The 15,152-nt window shown below is 40.2% G+C and overlaps 1 protein-coding gene and 1 pseudogene across 1 annotated transcript in view; both read left to right on the top strand.

The window, feature by feature from the left end:
* The window catches only part of ASIC2 (acid sensing ion channel subunit 2), a 1,207,926-nt gene that overhangs the window by 49,227 nt on the left and 1,143,547 nt on the right, over positions 1-15,152 (top strand). The gene's annotated exons all lie outside the window — the stretch shown is intronic.
* Positions 1,300-1,380, top strand: LOC138984053 (U4 spliceosomal RNA; annotated as a pseudogene).

Here is a 15,152-nt window from a genome sequence, read left to right as displayed (position 1 = left end):
ATTTTTGGCCAATGAATTTATCGTGGATGATATTTTTGTTAATGGATCTATCACAGTAGGCTCAGTGTTTGCATGTGTTTTAACTTATTTAATTTGCACTCTGACCTTGTGAAGTTAAACATATTATCACTGTTTACAGATGCAAAAGACTGAGGCTCAGGGATTATACATAAGTTGCTCAGTTTCACAATATGGAATATGGAATAGCTAGTATTCAAATTCTCGTCCTTTCCATCCTGCATGTATTTATTCTTCCCACCCAAACAAGTGTCTGTCTTGAAATACAACTTGACAACAATAATGGGTATTTTGAGAAATTATATTTAGTTACTAATATCTTTAAAAACTCGTCTATTTTCCAAGTTCCCAGGAGCAATTTTTCCATATGGATATGCATTTTAATATAGTTATAATGGTTACCTAGGAATACTTTTGTGTTCAATTCTCGTCTTTATGATATGCTTTTCCTGACACTGCTAAATAACCTTTAAAATTATCATTTATAAAAAGGCAAAATAATCCATGGGGTTAATTTCCATAATTTACCCAAACATTTTCCTGTTATCAGCCACTTTTTCTTTTCTCACATTTTGCTACTATGAGTAATGCTGCAGTGAAGATGTTCATGCATAGACCTCCTCACAAGGCAATATTTTACCGAGGAAGAAACAGGGGATTGGACTCAGGCAGATGAAGTTTGAATGCAGTTTCTCCCTTGTAATAATGCTGCAGCTTTAGATAAGTCATTAGCCCTTTACTAGCTTCCTCTTCTATAAGATGGGAGTAAGGGTATGTGTCAAAACATTGATGTGCAGAAATAGTAGCACAGTGACTGTAAGCATGCCTAGCCCATGCCAGGTATGTAATTGGTTTTAGCCCCACTTTTCTCCTTGGAAAACCCCATGGGTTGAATGTCAGAGTACATATGCTTTTGTGAGTTTTGGTACCTTCTGGAAAATTCCTTTTCAACAGGGTCAGAACAACTTATGTTACTGCTAGCATGTAGGAAAGTACTGTTTCACAAGCAGTTGGTTTTACTATTTTTGGCACCTTATTTTATTTTATTTTTATGCTTATGGTTCTGAAAGGGTAACAAGTAGGACTGAAAATCAGCTCTGAACCATGCCATGGCAACAACCTAAATGTCCATTGCTGAATGCATGGGTAAAGCAGATGTGGTACATATATACAGTGGAATACTACTCAGCCATGAAAAAGAATGAAAAACGCCATTTGCAGCAACATGGATGGAACTAGAGATGGTCAAACTAAGTGGAGTAAGTCAGAAAGAGAAAGGCAAGTTTTGTGGAGTGGCAGTCTCATAGCCAGTGGGGTCTCTCTGAGGCAGGATCATTGCTAATTGAAAACTTTTCCAACAGAAAGAGAAGGACAGATGCCGTGTGACGTCACTTATCTGTGGGACCCAAATATGACACAAACGAACATCTACAAAACAGAAACGAGCTCACAGACATAGAGATGGGGCTTGTGGTTGCCGCGGGGATGCTGAGTCGGGGAGGGATGCAGGCAGAGTCTGGGGTCAGCAGATGCAAGCTAGCATATCAGCAAGGTAGCCTAGGTAGACAGTAAGTTCCTCTCAAACCGGAGCCCTGTAACAACTGGGAGGGGTGGAATGTTCCAGAGGGAGGGGACATAGGTGTACCTGTGGCTGATTCGTGTTGATGTTTGACAGAAACTGACACAATACTGTAAGGGCATTATCCTTCAATTAAAAGTGAATTAAAAAAAAAAAGTTCCTACTGTGTAGCACAGGGAGCTGTATTCAATATCCTATGATAAATCATAACAGAAAAGAATATAAAAAAGAATATGTGTACATGTATAACTGAGTCACTTTACTGTACAGTAGAATTTAACACCTTGTAGCTCAACGATTGGCTGAGTCCCTTCACTGTTCACCTGAAACTATCACAGCGCTATTTATCGATTATGCTGCTGCTGCTCAGTCGCTTCAGTCGTGTCTGACTCTGTGCGACCCCATAGACGGCAGCCCACCAGGCTCCCCGTCCCTGGGATTCTTCAGGCAAGAACACCAGAGTGGGTTGCCATTTCCTTCCCCAGTGCAAGAAAGTGAAAAGTCAAAGTGAAGTCGCTCAGTCGAATCCGACTCCTAGCGACCCCATGGACTGCAGCCTACCAGGCCCCTCCATCCAAGGGATTTTCCAGGCAAGAGTACTGGAGTGGGGTGCCATTGCCTTCTCCAATTAATTGGTTATACCCTAATACAAAATAAAAAGTTTTTTAAAAATTAAAAACAAACAAACAAAAACAGCTCTGTGCCCTTTACTTGTAAAGATGCTGGACTCTGCAGTCACAGAAATGAGTCCCAAAACTTCTGAAGGTCAAAAACTAATTAGTGACCAGAAGGCTTATATGTAAGTCCTCCATGACTAATCATATTTCCTTGAACCAAGTGACTGATGGGAGAGACAGAATAAATATATTCTTGACAGGAAACATTATCTGACCTGAGCAAGGGTGCCTGGTAGACATTGCAAAACCTTCTTAACTGATTTTTTTTTTTTTTTTAAGGAGTGCTTGTCATCAGATAAGGAAGCTTAACAAGATCCTCTCCCAAATTGGATTTGACATGTGCCTGGCACTCGGACAGCTGAGCCCTCCCTCCCCAGACAGTTCTCTGCAGCCACAGCCCAGGGCACAGGGCTTTGCCCGCCCTGCTGCTGATACAGCTATTAATCCCAGGCTAATGAGTGATCCCCAGGCAGAGAGGGTGGTGAGGCTGGGCGAGCAGGCAGGCATGAGGGTAGTGGGCAAGCAGAGCTGTGAAAGCCACAGGCCAGGAGGAGCCGTGGTTTCCTGGGGCACCTGGAGGATGCAGCTTTCCTTGAATGGTTCTTGGCCTTGAATTGGGCCAGTGCTCTGGGGCCTCTCCTAATTGGGGACAGTGTCTTACACAGGATGCTAGAGAGAGAGACAAAGAAAGGCTGCTGAGGTTGACTTGATGCCTTGCTTATTTGTTTAGGCTATAAACCCGCACCGAAAAATAAGCACTATTGTGGAGGACTGTCTCCTTAGGACGTCTCTCCAGGGTTGTTGGGATTTTGATTCATTTTAGTTTAATTTTACTCAGGAAAAGATTGGGGGTAAAAGCTACATTGTGGGTGACTTACCTTGAAGGTTATATTTATCCCAGAATAGCTTTCAAGACCTCAAACCAAAATGTTAATAAAAAAAAAACTATCCCACCCATTTTACACACACACCGTGTAAACTGACACATCCTCTTAGTCATAAATCTACACAGTGTCAGACTGGTTAGATGGATGGAAATTTTGCTTTTTGTATGTGAGTTAGCATATCTGGGTTCATGTCTAATTCATGACAGCTCTGTGATCTAGGGCATGTCACTTAATGCATCAGGGTTTTCATTTTTCAACTTAAAAAATGAGAGTAAAGTAGATGAATGTCTAAAGTTCCCAAAAGGAATGCTTAGTGGCCCATGCACATCTGAAAAGATGTAGATTTATACAGCGATGAGTTTCTATTTAAAACCTGTTAAATGACGAACTTGCTGTGTGTTTGTGTGTGTGAGTTTGTGTAACATTATCAAGTGTTGGGAAGGATGTTTATATAAACTCTCATTCACTGTTGATGAAAGTATAAATTGGCAAACTTACTTATTTTGTTACCATATTAGTGAATTGTTATGATCAAGAAAGTTATGTTCAAATAGGTATGGTCAAAATAGTTGTGATCAAGAAATGTGATTCCCATATCTTAAGAATAGGCTTAGCTCTGTCTTAGAACATATGTGTTCATAGGAGATATGCACAGGAGTTCATATGATGGCAGTGCTCATACATATGTGAAGGTATGAACAGCCTAATGCTGATTGACAATAGAATGCAAAAATAGTTTTGGTATAGTCACCACAATGGTATATGACCCAGGGGAGAAACTGAATGAACTGGAACCAGCTTTGAGGAGCTCCCGCTGATCAACTCTGAGACGACATGAGCACCAAAATGGGCTTTCCAGGTGGCACAATGATAAAGAATCTGCCTGCCGATGCAGGGAACACTGGAGATTCAGATTCCATCCCAGGGTTAGGCAGATTCCCCTGGAGGGGGAAATGGCAACCCCCTCCAGTATTATTGCTTAGAAAATTCCATGGACAAAGCCTGGTGAGGTACAGTCCATGGGGTCACAAAGAGTCAGACACTTTAAGCGATTGAGCATGCATGCACATAAGCAAGCATGCGTGAGCACCATAATAATTACAAAGGATGATGAGTGATGAGCGCTGCGAAAGTAGGGAATCATGAATCCACATTCATAATAGATAGATACTAAATAGATAGGTAGATCCAGTACATAGATGAGACACCTATATACACACATACATACACATGAATCCAGGTGAAAGGAGGCTCTAGTTTCTACTACAGTGCTAAGGGCTGAAACTGGCGCTTGGAGTCATTATTTTGCAATCATCGTGGTAAAGATGGGTCATAAAAGAATCACCAGTTCAGTTCAGTTGCTCAGTCGTGTCTGACTCTTTGTGACCCCATGAATTGCAGCACGCCAGGCCTCCCTGTCCATCACCAACTCCAGGAGTTCACCCAGACTCACGTCCATCGAGTCAGTGATGCCATCCAGCCATCTCATCCTCTGTCGTCCCCTTCTCTTCCTGACTCCAATCCCTCCCAGCATCAGAGTCTTTTCCAATGAGTCAACTCTTCGCATGACGTGGCCAAAGTACTGGAGTTTCAGCTTCAGCATCATTCCTTCCAAAGAAATCCCAGGGCTGATCTCCTTCAGAATGGACTGGTTGGATCTCCTTGCAGTCCAACGGACTCTCAAGAGTCTTCTCCAATACCACAGTTCAAAAGCATCAATTCTTCGGCACTCAGCCTTCTTCACAGTCCAACTCTCACATCCATACATGACCACAGGAAAAATCATAGCTTTAACTAGACGGACCTTGTTGGCAAAGTAATGTCTCTGCTTTTGAATATGCTGTCTAGGTGGGTCATAACTTTCCTTCCAAGGAGTAAGCGTCTTTTAATTTCATGGCTGCAGTCACCATCTGCAGTGATTTTGGAGCCCAGAAAAATAAAGGCTGACACTGTTTCCACTGTTTCCCCATCTATTTCCCATGAAGTGATGGGACCGGATGCCATGATCTTCGTTTTCTGAATGTTGAGCAGATACTAAATCCAGGAGGAGATTTTGCTGAGAGCAAGATATATTGACATGATTTTTAAGTGTTTTTCCTACATACTGATTACTCGTTAAAATAAGAAAAACTGATAAGTTTATTCTGAAAAAATTGACAGCACCTTGACTGAATGATTAAATTTAACATCACCAATAAGGACAGACAGACACTGTGTTTCTCCAGAGGTGCTGTCCTAAGGGAGGTGAGAGGGGGGTTGAGGATTGGGAACACGTGTACACCTGTGGCGGATTCATGTTGATGTATGGCAAAACCAATACAATATTGTAAAGTAATTAGCCTCCAATTAAAATAAAAAAAGATAAATTGAAAAAAATAAAAAGAGTGTATGGCCTTAATCTAATCACCAGGAAATCTCACCATCCCCAAATGGATAACTTTCTATGCAAAGATACAAAGAAAGTTTGTGGAAACATTCCAGAGTACCTAAGGCTAAAGAAACTTGACTGGTAAAATCTTGTACTAGAGGAGAGAGAGATGCTATTATGGACCTTTTTAGGCAAACTGACACAATTGGAATATGGCTGGTATATTAGTTAAAAGTACAGCATAAGTGTAAATGTGTGAGTTTGATAATTGCAGTGGTTATAGAAGAAAATATTCCTACTCCTGGAAATATACATTTAAGTACTTAAGGGTAAAGGTCTAAGATGTATATAAGTTACTCTCAGATGGTTCAAAAAATAATTATACCCACCACACATGCCGAGCAAATGGAAAGAAATATTAAGTGAATCTGTATAAAGGATATTGGGTGTTCTTTGCACTATTTTATTTGTATAACTCTTTGCTACTGTTTATTTTTATTAATTAATATCCAAATAAATATGTGAGAGATGCAGCTAAGCCAGTGTTTAGAGGACCAAATGGTACCTTTGAATGTTTATCTTATGAAGAAAGGTTTAACAATTAATGGTCTAAATTTCCATTGTGCTGCTGCTGCTAAGTCGCTTCAGTCGTGTCCGACTCTGTGCGACCCCGTAGACGGCAGCCCACCAGGCTCCCCCATCCCTGGGATTCTCCAGGCAAGAACACTGGAGTGGGTTGCCATTTCCTTCTCTAATGCATGAAAGTGAAAAGTGAAAGTGAAGTCGCTCAGTCGTGTCCCACCCTCAGCGACCCCATGGACTGCAGCCCACCAGGCCCCTCCATCCATGGGATTTTCCAGGCAAGAGTACTGGAGTGGGTTGCCATTGCCTTCTCCGAAATTTCCATCGTAGGAGGTCAGAAACAAAGACAAAATAAGTAGATGGAAGGAGTAACACAGGTGAGAGCAGAAATCAAAGAACAGAAAAACAAGAAATAAAATTGACAAAGTCAAAAATTTTTAAAGATTAATAAATTTGATAAACTCTTAAAAAGACTAGGAAACACAAAAGGAACACAGAAAGGAAACAGAAATTACCAATGATTTCATTTAACAGGAATTGAATCACTGTCACTATCGGTCCTACAGACCTTGAAAGGGTAGAAAGGATACATTATGAAGACCATTATGCCAACAAATTCTACAATTCAGATGAAAAGGGCAAAGGCCTGAAAAACTCAACTGCCCAACAAAACAAATCTGATACAAGATGATAGAATTCTGAATAGCTCTGGCCCTATGAAAGAATTTGTATTTTTAAATTAAAATCTTCTAACAAACTCTGGAACTCCATGGTTTCACAGGTGAATTCTGTCAATAATTTGAGAGAAATATACAAACTCAGGAAAAAGAGGAAGAAGAAACATGCCTTAATCATTTTATGAGTTAAAACCTTCTATCAAATCAGGACAAAGACAATATAAGAAAAGAAAACATTCTAACACAGAGATGCAAGAATCCTTAACAAAATATTGACAAATCTTCAGAAATATTTAAAACGTATACTATATCGTGATCAAAGTTTATTCTAGAAAAACAGGTTTGATTCAACACTCAAAAATTAATCAATGTAATCTGCCAAATGAAAGCTAAAGTAGAAAACCATGAATAAGAATAAGAAGCATTTAACCAGATCCAACTTTCATTCATGACAAAGATCCTCAGCAAGCAGACTAGAATAGATATCATCTAGCAAGCCAGAATACTCAATCTGATAAAGGGCATCTACAAAATACGTACAGTTAATACTTAATGATGAAGCACTGAGTGTCTTCCCCCTAAGATCAGATAAAAAGACAGGCATGTTGAACCTTCTATTCAGTGTTGTATGGAAGTTCTAGTCTGTTCAATGATGCAAGATGAATTAAAAGTGTAAAAATTCAAAAGGGAGAATTTTATACTATCCATAATTATTAACAAAAATTATATTACTTACTTTAAAGAATTTAGACTCACAGACACCATAATATTTTTAAAGGATACCTTAAGGCGTTAATGAAGAAAGCACCTAGAACTATTTAAATGGATTTTCCAGTATCTCAGGATGTGCTCAATGTGCTTAGTCATTCAGCTGTGTCCAGCATATTGCGACCCTTTGGGCTTTGGGACCCTTAGGACCCTTTAGCTCGCCAGGCTTCTCTGTCCTTGGGCTTTCCTAGGCAAGAATACTGGAGTGGATTGCTGTTTCCTTCTCCAGAAGATCTTTCTGACCCAGGGATCAAACCCACAGCTCCTGCGTCTCCTACATTACAGGCAGATTTTTTACCGCTGAGCCACTGGGGAAGCCCCATATTTCAGGATACATGGTACATAAAGAAAAATCAATTATTTATCTATATATTGGCAGAAAAAGAATTGGGAAATAAATCATTTTTTCACAATATCTTAAAAATTATAATTAGCAATGCATTGAAGAGAAGATATGTGAATCCTTTCTACTAAAAATTATTTAATATTGCTAAGAAAAAATTTTAAAGATGTTAAAAATGGGAGGATATACTATATTTGTGTGAGTGGAAAATCCAGTGTTGTCAAGATGTGATCTGTAGTTCAATGTAATTCAAATCACAATTCCAAAAGGCTTTTTAAAAATAGAAATAGATAAGCTAATTCTAAAATTATATGGATATGCAAATGATCTTGAATAGCCAAATAATAACACCCTTAAAAAGGAACAAAGCTGGAAAACTCACACTGCTTGCCTTCAGGACTTAATATAAAGCTACAGTCATTAACACAGCTTGATAACAGTTTGTTATCAGCATAAGGATAGGCACATGGATTAATGCAGCCTGTGAGACGGTACATAGACACATATGTATATGGTGAATTAATTTTTGACCAAAGCAATAAAGTAATTCAAGGGAGGAAGGAAAGCGTTTTCAACAAGTGGTGCTAAAATCACAGGGTATCTGTATGGTGAAACAGTGAGCTCAGTCCCCTACCTCACACCACACTAAATTGAATATTTCATGGATCTTAGACCTAAGTGTAGAATTTAAAATAACAAAATTTAAGGGGACTTCCTTGGTGGTGTAGCGGTTAAGACTCTGTTTCCACTTCTACATGTTCGGGTTTTATCCTTGATCAGGAAACTAAGATCCTGCATATTACAAGGCCATGCCCAAAAAGAACAAATAAATAAATAAAACTGTAATTTTTAAAAAAAAGATCCAAAAGGTAAACAAAGATTTCTAAGACAATATTCAGAAAACATTACCAATTTAGAAAAAAAGCAAACAAGAACTCTGCTCAATGGAATATATCATAAAAATGAACAGATAGATTGGAGAAAATCTTCCAAAACATGTTTCTGACAAAGAGCTTCTACTTAGAATATAAGAAAGACGACACACTACCTTGTGTAAAACAGATAGTGGGGAGTTGCCGTATAACACGGGAGCTCAACCTGATGGTTTGGAACAACCTCGAGGGGTGGTGGGGGGTGAGGGATGGGAAGGAGGTTCAAGTGTACTTGTGACACTTATGGTTAATTCATGTTGTTGTGTGACAGGAACCATCACAGCATTGTAAAGCAATCGTTATCCAATTAAAAATAAAATAAAAAATAATAAAATGACAACTCACTAAAAAGAGGCAACAGTCTTGAACAGTGAAACGTGCTTGACAACAGGGGTTGGTCAGGCTGTTGGAACAACCGGAATGCTCTCACATCACTGGAAAGGGAGTCAAATGGCATGGCCAGTTTGGAAAAAAGATTGGTAATTTTTCCAACAGTTGAAACAACCTCCTAAAAAAGAATGAAACACTGCCATTCACAGCAATGTGAATGGACCTAGAGATGCGCATACCAAGTGAAGGTAAGTCAGAAAGAGAAAGAAAGATACCATGTAGTATCGTTTGTATGTGGGATCTAAAATATAACACAAGTGAACATATCTACAAAACAGAAATAAACTCATCAGTATAGAGAAAAGACTTGTGATTGCTAAGGGAGAGAAGGATTGTGAGTTTGGGAGTATCAGATGCAAACTAGTTCATATAGGATAGATAAGCAACGAGGTCTTACTGTATAGTGCAGTATATTCAGCACAGAACTATATCCAATATCCTATAATAAACCATCATGTGATAGACCATATTCCCTATGAATCACTTTGCTGTATGGGAGAAATTAACTAACACTGTAAATCAACAAAATATTTTTTTAAAAAGAAAAGGAAAACTGCACCTACTCTCTGACTCAGCAGTTGCACTCCTTCATCCTAGAGAAATTCAAACAAATAACCACAAAAAGGTAGTATAAAAGTGTTCTTAGCAACTTTATTCACAGTAGCCAAGAATTGGAAGCAGCCCATATGTTCATGACCAGGAGAATGAATCAATACCCCATGCTATATTTGTACCGTGGAATACTCTTCTCAGTAGAGTGAAGCCATCTTTTGATGCATGAAACAACGTGGATGAATCTCAGAAATGTTATGCTTCTTCCCCCCAAAAGGATACAAATGACTGTAGACTCTATGAGCCTATTTATATGCAATCACAGAACAGGCCGTTTTAATCGAAGGTCAAAACAGTTGGTTTTCTAGGGGGCAGGATGGTGGAAGAAAAAAAAAGACTTTGGGGAAAGGAGGATATTTTTTTGTAAGAGATGAGAGTGTTCTCTGTCTTGATAGAAATAGTGATACATGGTGGATCTATTTTTGAAATGTGTACAGTTAAGATTATGCATTCAAATGTATGTAAAATGTATTTTAAAACAGAATTGTAAAGTATAATTGAGTGGGACTGAGGTAGAGTTGATGTGAGTACAGGTGCATCAAGAATAACCAGAAATAAATAACCAAATATAAATAACCAAAAAATAACCATAAATAACCAAAAATAAACTCAAAATGGATTAAAGATCTAAACATAAGACCAGAAACTATAAAACTCCTAGAGGAGAACATAGGCAAAACACTCTCCGACATACATCACAGCAGGATCCTCTATGACCCACCTCCCAGAATATTGGAAATAAAAGCAAAAATAAACAAATGGGACCTAATTAACCTTAAAAGCTTCTGCACATCAAAGGAAACTATTAGCAAGGTGAAAAGACAGCCTTCAGAATGGGAGAAAATAATAGCAAATGAAGCAACCGACAAACAACTAATCTCAAAAATATACAAGCAACTCCTACAGCTCAACTCCAGAAAAATAAACGACCCAATCAAAAAATGGGCCAAAGAACTAAATAGGCATTTCTCCAAAAAGACATACAGATGGCTAACAAACACATGAAAAGATGCTCAACATCACTCATTATCAGAGAAATGCAAATCAAAACCACTATGAGGTACCATTTCACACCAGTCAGAATGGCTGCGATCCAAAAGTCTACAAATAATAAATGCTGGAGAGGGTGTGGAGAAAAGGGAACTCTCTTACACTGTTGGTGGGAATGCAAACTAGTACAGCCACTATGGAGAACAGTGTGAGATTCCTTAAAAACTGGAAATAGAACTGCCTTATGATCCAGCAACCCCACTGCTGGGCATACACACTGAGGAAACCAGAAGGGAAAGAGACACGTGTACCCCAATGTTCATCGCAGCACTGTTTATAATAGCCAAGACATGGAAGCAACCTAGATGTCCATCAGCAGATGAATGGATAAGAAAGCTGTGGTACATATACACAATGGAGTATTACTCAGCCATTAAAAAGAATACATTTGAATCAGTTCTAATGAGGTGGATGAAACTGGAGCCTATTATACAGAGTGAAGTAAGCCAGAAGGAAAAACATAAATACAGTATACTAACGCACATATATGGAATTTAGAAAGATGGTAACAATAACCCGGTGTATGAGACAGCAAAAGAGACACTGATGTATAGAACAGTCTTATGGACTCTGTGGGAGAGGGAGAGGGTGGGAAGATTTGGGTGAATGGCAATGAAACATGTAAAATATCATGTAGGAAACGAGTTGCCAGTCCAGGTTCGATGCATGATGCTGGATGCTTGGGGCTGGTGCACTGGGACGGCCCAGAGGGATGGTATGGGGAGGGAGGAGGGAGGAGGGTTCGGGATGGGGAACACATGTATACCTGTGGCGGATTCATTTTGATATTTGGCAAAACTAATACAATTATGTAAAGTTTAAAAATAAAATAAAATTGGAAGAATAAAAAAAAAAAAAAAAAGAATAACCAGATAGGAACTTCCCTGATGGTCCAGTGGTTAAGATTGCACGCTCCAGATGCAGGGGGCCTGGATTCGATCCCTGGTCTGGGAATTAGATCCTTTATTTTTTATGCTGAAACTAAAGATCCTGCATCCCATAACGAAGTCCTGGCATGGCCAAAAAAAAAAAAAAAAATGAGATGTTGATCATTGGAGCTGGTGATAGGTACTGTGTGTGTAGCCACTCAGTAGTGTCCAGCTCTTTAACGAGCCCATGGATTGTAGCCTCTCAAGCTCCTCTGTCCATGGGATTTCCCAGGAAAGAATACTGGAGTGGGTTGCCATTTCCTTCTCCAGGGGATCTTCCTAATTCAGGGATAGAACCTGCGCCTCTGTGTCTCCTGCATTGCAGGTGGATTCTTTACCACTGAGCCACCTGGGAAGCCTGGGTAATAGGTACCCAGGCTACTTTATTTTTTATTGAAGTATAGTTTTTTTTTTTTTTTTTTACAATGTTGTGTTAATTTTTGCCATGCAGCAAAATGATTCAGTTATATATGCATTCTTTTCATGATGGTTTATCACAGGATATGGAATATAGTTCCGTGTGCTATACAGTAAGTCCTTGTGGCTTATTTATTCTCGTTATACTATTCTGTTTACTTATATTTGAAATTTTCCGTGACAAAATGCTTTCCTCAAAAAAACAAGCTGCAGAAGATTTACAGTGTGGTATCATTTATGGCAAGTTTGAAAACATATAAACAGAAACATAGACTGTTTATAGGTTTGCACTTTTACAGTAAATGTTTTTAAAAAGCATGGAAATCCTAATACCTGATTTGAGCCCAGTGGTTATCATTGGATGGCATAAAAAGAAGGATTCAGAGGCCTTTATAATATTCTATTTATTCATTAAATTATCCTCTGTACATTTTTAGACTGAAATACTTCATTCAAAGTGTGGGAACCTTCAAGAACTTTAGCCACTATTCTAACATCTAGAGGGGTGCATGGGGTGTTTGCTTCTGTGAAAAGTATAATAATCTCTGCTCTGCTCACCTTTCAGGTAAAGGTGCAAATAAATGCCGAGGCTTCAGGGAAAAGCTAGAAGGGCTTTCAGACCTCTGCAGTCTGAGTACAGCTGCCTCACTCGCTTACGGGCTCCTTGAAGGAGGGATCTTGCCTTACAGGACTCTGTGTGTCTGGTACTTAAAATGATGCCTGGCACATTTGGGATGTTCAACTGCTCTTTATGGAATGAATGAGTGGATGGTTCCTCCACGCTCTCCGTCCCACACCATAAGAGGCTGTGTGGGACATCTTGGAAATGTTAGGATTATCTTAATAAGTCATAACAAGGTCCGATGTGAATGATGTTTCAGACATCTTATAAGGGCTTTGTTAGAATTAATTCATTAATCATGACAACAATTCTATGAGATTGGTCCTATTATTACAACTCCATTGTACAACTGATGACCCAGAGGGACAAAAATATTAGATTTCTTATCTAAGATCATACAGCTAGTGGTAGAAGACAAGGGACCTGACCCAGAGCCCTTGTGTTTTTTAATTAATTTTTATTGGAGTATAGGGCTTCCCAGGTGGTGCTAGAGGTAAAGAACCCCTTCCCAAAGCAGGAGGAGTAAGAGAATGCAAGTTCAATCCCTGGGTCAGGAAGATCCCCCAGAGGAGGGCATGGCAATCCACTCCAGTATGCTTCCCTGGAGAATCCCATGGATAGAGGAGGTTGGCTGGCTGTGGAGTATAGAGTTGCAAACAGTTGGACATGACTGAAATGACTTAGCACACACAGCATGCATAATTGCTTTAAAAGTGAAAGTGAAAGTTGCTCAGTCGTGTGTGACTCTTTGCAACCCCATGGACTATACAGTCCATGGAATTCTCCAGGCCAGAATACTGGAGTGGGTAGCCTTCCCCTTTTCCAGGGGATCTTCCCAACACAGGGATTGAACCCAGGTCTTCCACATTGCAGGCAGATTCTTTACTGGCTGAGCCACAGGGGAAGCCCAAGAATACTGGAGTGGGTAGCCTATCCCTTCTCCAGCAGATCTTCCCGACCCAGGAATGGAACCAGGGTCTCCTGCATTGCAGGTGGGTCCTTTACCAACTGAGCTATCAGGGAAACCCCTATAATTGCTTTACAGTGTGTTTTAGTTTCTTAGTTCAGTTCATTCGCTCATCGTGTCCGACTCTTTGCGACCCCATGAATTGCAGAACGCCAGGCCTCCCTGTCCATCACCAACTCCCGGAGTTCACTCAGACTCATGTCCATCGAGTCAGTGATGTCATCCAGCCATCTCATCCTCTGTCGTCCCCTTCTCCTGACCCCAATCCCTCCCAGCATCAGAGTCTTTTCCAATGAGTCAACTTCTACTGTACAGCAAAACGAATCAGCCATACATACACATATATTCCCTCCCTTTTGGACTTCTTTCCCATTCAGGTTGTCACAGTGTGTTAAGTAGAGTTCCCTGTTGTATTTGACTGTGACACCCAACATCTTCTGATGATCAAGTGAGTTTGGAGGCAGAACCCTAGCTCCCAGGTGATGCTAGGAAACCCATGGATATAAAAGAGCCCAGCAGAGTTCTCCTTCAGGGAAATGGGACTTTCAACTTAGAGGGACAAGTGGGCAGAAGAAGCAGTCAGGATGGGAGATGGTCTTGGTTTCTGGGAGCCTTGTGCCCTCTTGCAGATGTGTGTCCCTTGGATAGGATACGTCTCCATCCATGCTGAGATGTCTCTGTGGAGCTCTCAGCCATCCTGGAGGACTGGAGCTCCTCTGGGCTGAGACTGGAGATAATCTGACAAGTCTGGAGATAACTGCTCTGGAGAAACAGAGCCCGCCCTGTGCCCGTTGTCAAGCAGAATGAATACAATGTGTTTTAATAATGAATGAGTGATTAATAGCAACTGCTTTGGAGAATTATGATGCCAAGAGCCTTACCACACCACGGAGCCGAGTATAAATGATGCTGGAATGCATAATCGGGACGTTAGCATCTGTTCCAAACTGCATTATAAACCAGTCTCCATAATGCCGCTTATCCACACCTCCCTGACATGTTATTATAACACCTCTCTTGAGAATGGATGGGGGGAAAATGTAATACCTATTAATCATCGATTGATAAAAAGAAGAACGTTAAATTAAGGTAATGTTATGCATGTCTTCTCCCTCTCCCTGCCCTGGCTTTGAATTCGCCCTTCAATGGCCCTGTGATGACTGTGCCCTGTTCTGAGGGTGAGAAAATGTGGCCCAGCCAGAGGAGGCATGTAAAGCAGGTAGCAAGTATCTGGGAACTTGAATCCATTAAATGGTTCCCCATAGAACATAATCCAGGTCCGTCAAAGGCGTGCCTGTGTGATTTGGGCCCCCCGCCCCTCCGCCAACCAGATC

Source organism: Bos mutus, chromosome 19, assembly GCF_027580195.1.
Source record: "Bos mutus isolate GX-2022 chromosome 19, NWIPB_WYAK_1.1, whole genome shotgun sequence".
In the NCBI taxonomy this organism is placed as follows: Eukaryota; Metazoa; Chordata; class Mammalia; order Artiodactyla; family Bovidae; genus Bos; species Bos mutus.
This window is presented reverse-complemented; position numbering and strand designations above follow the sequence as displayed.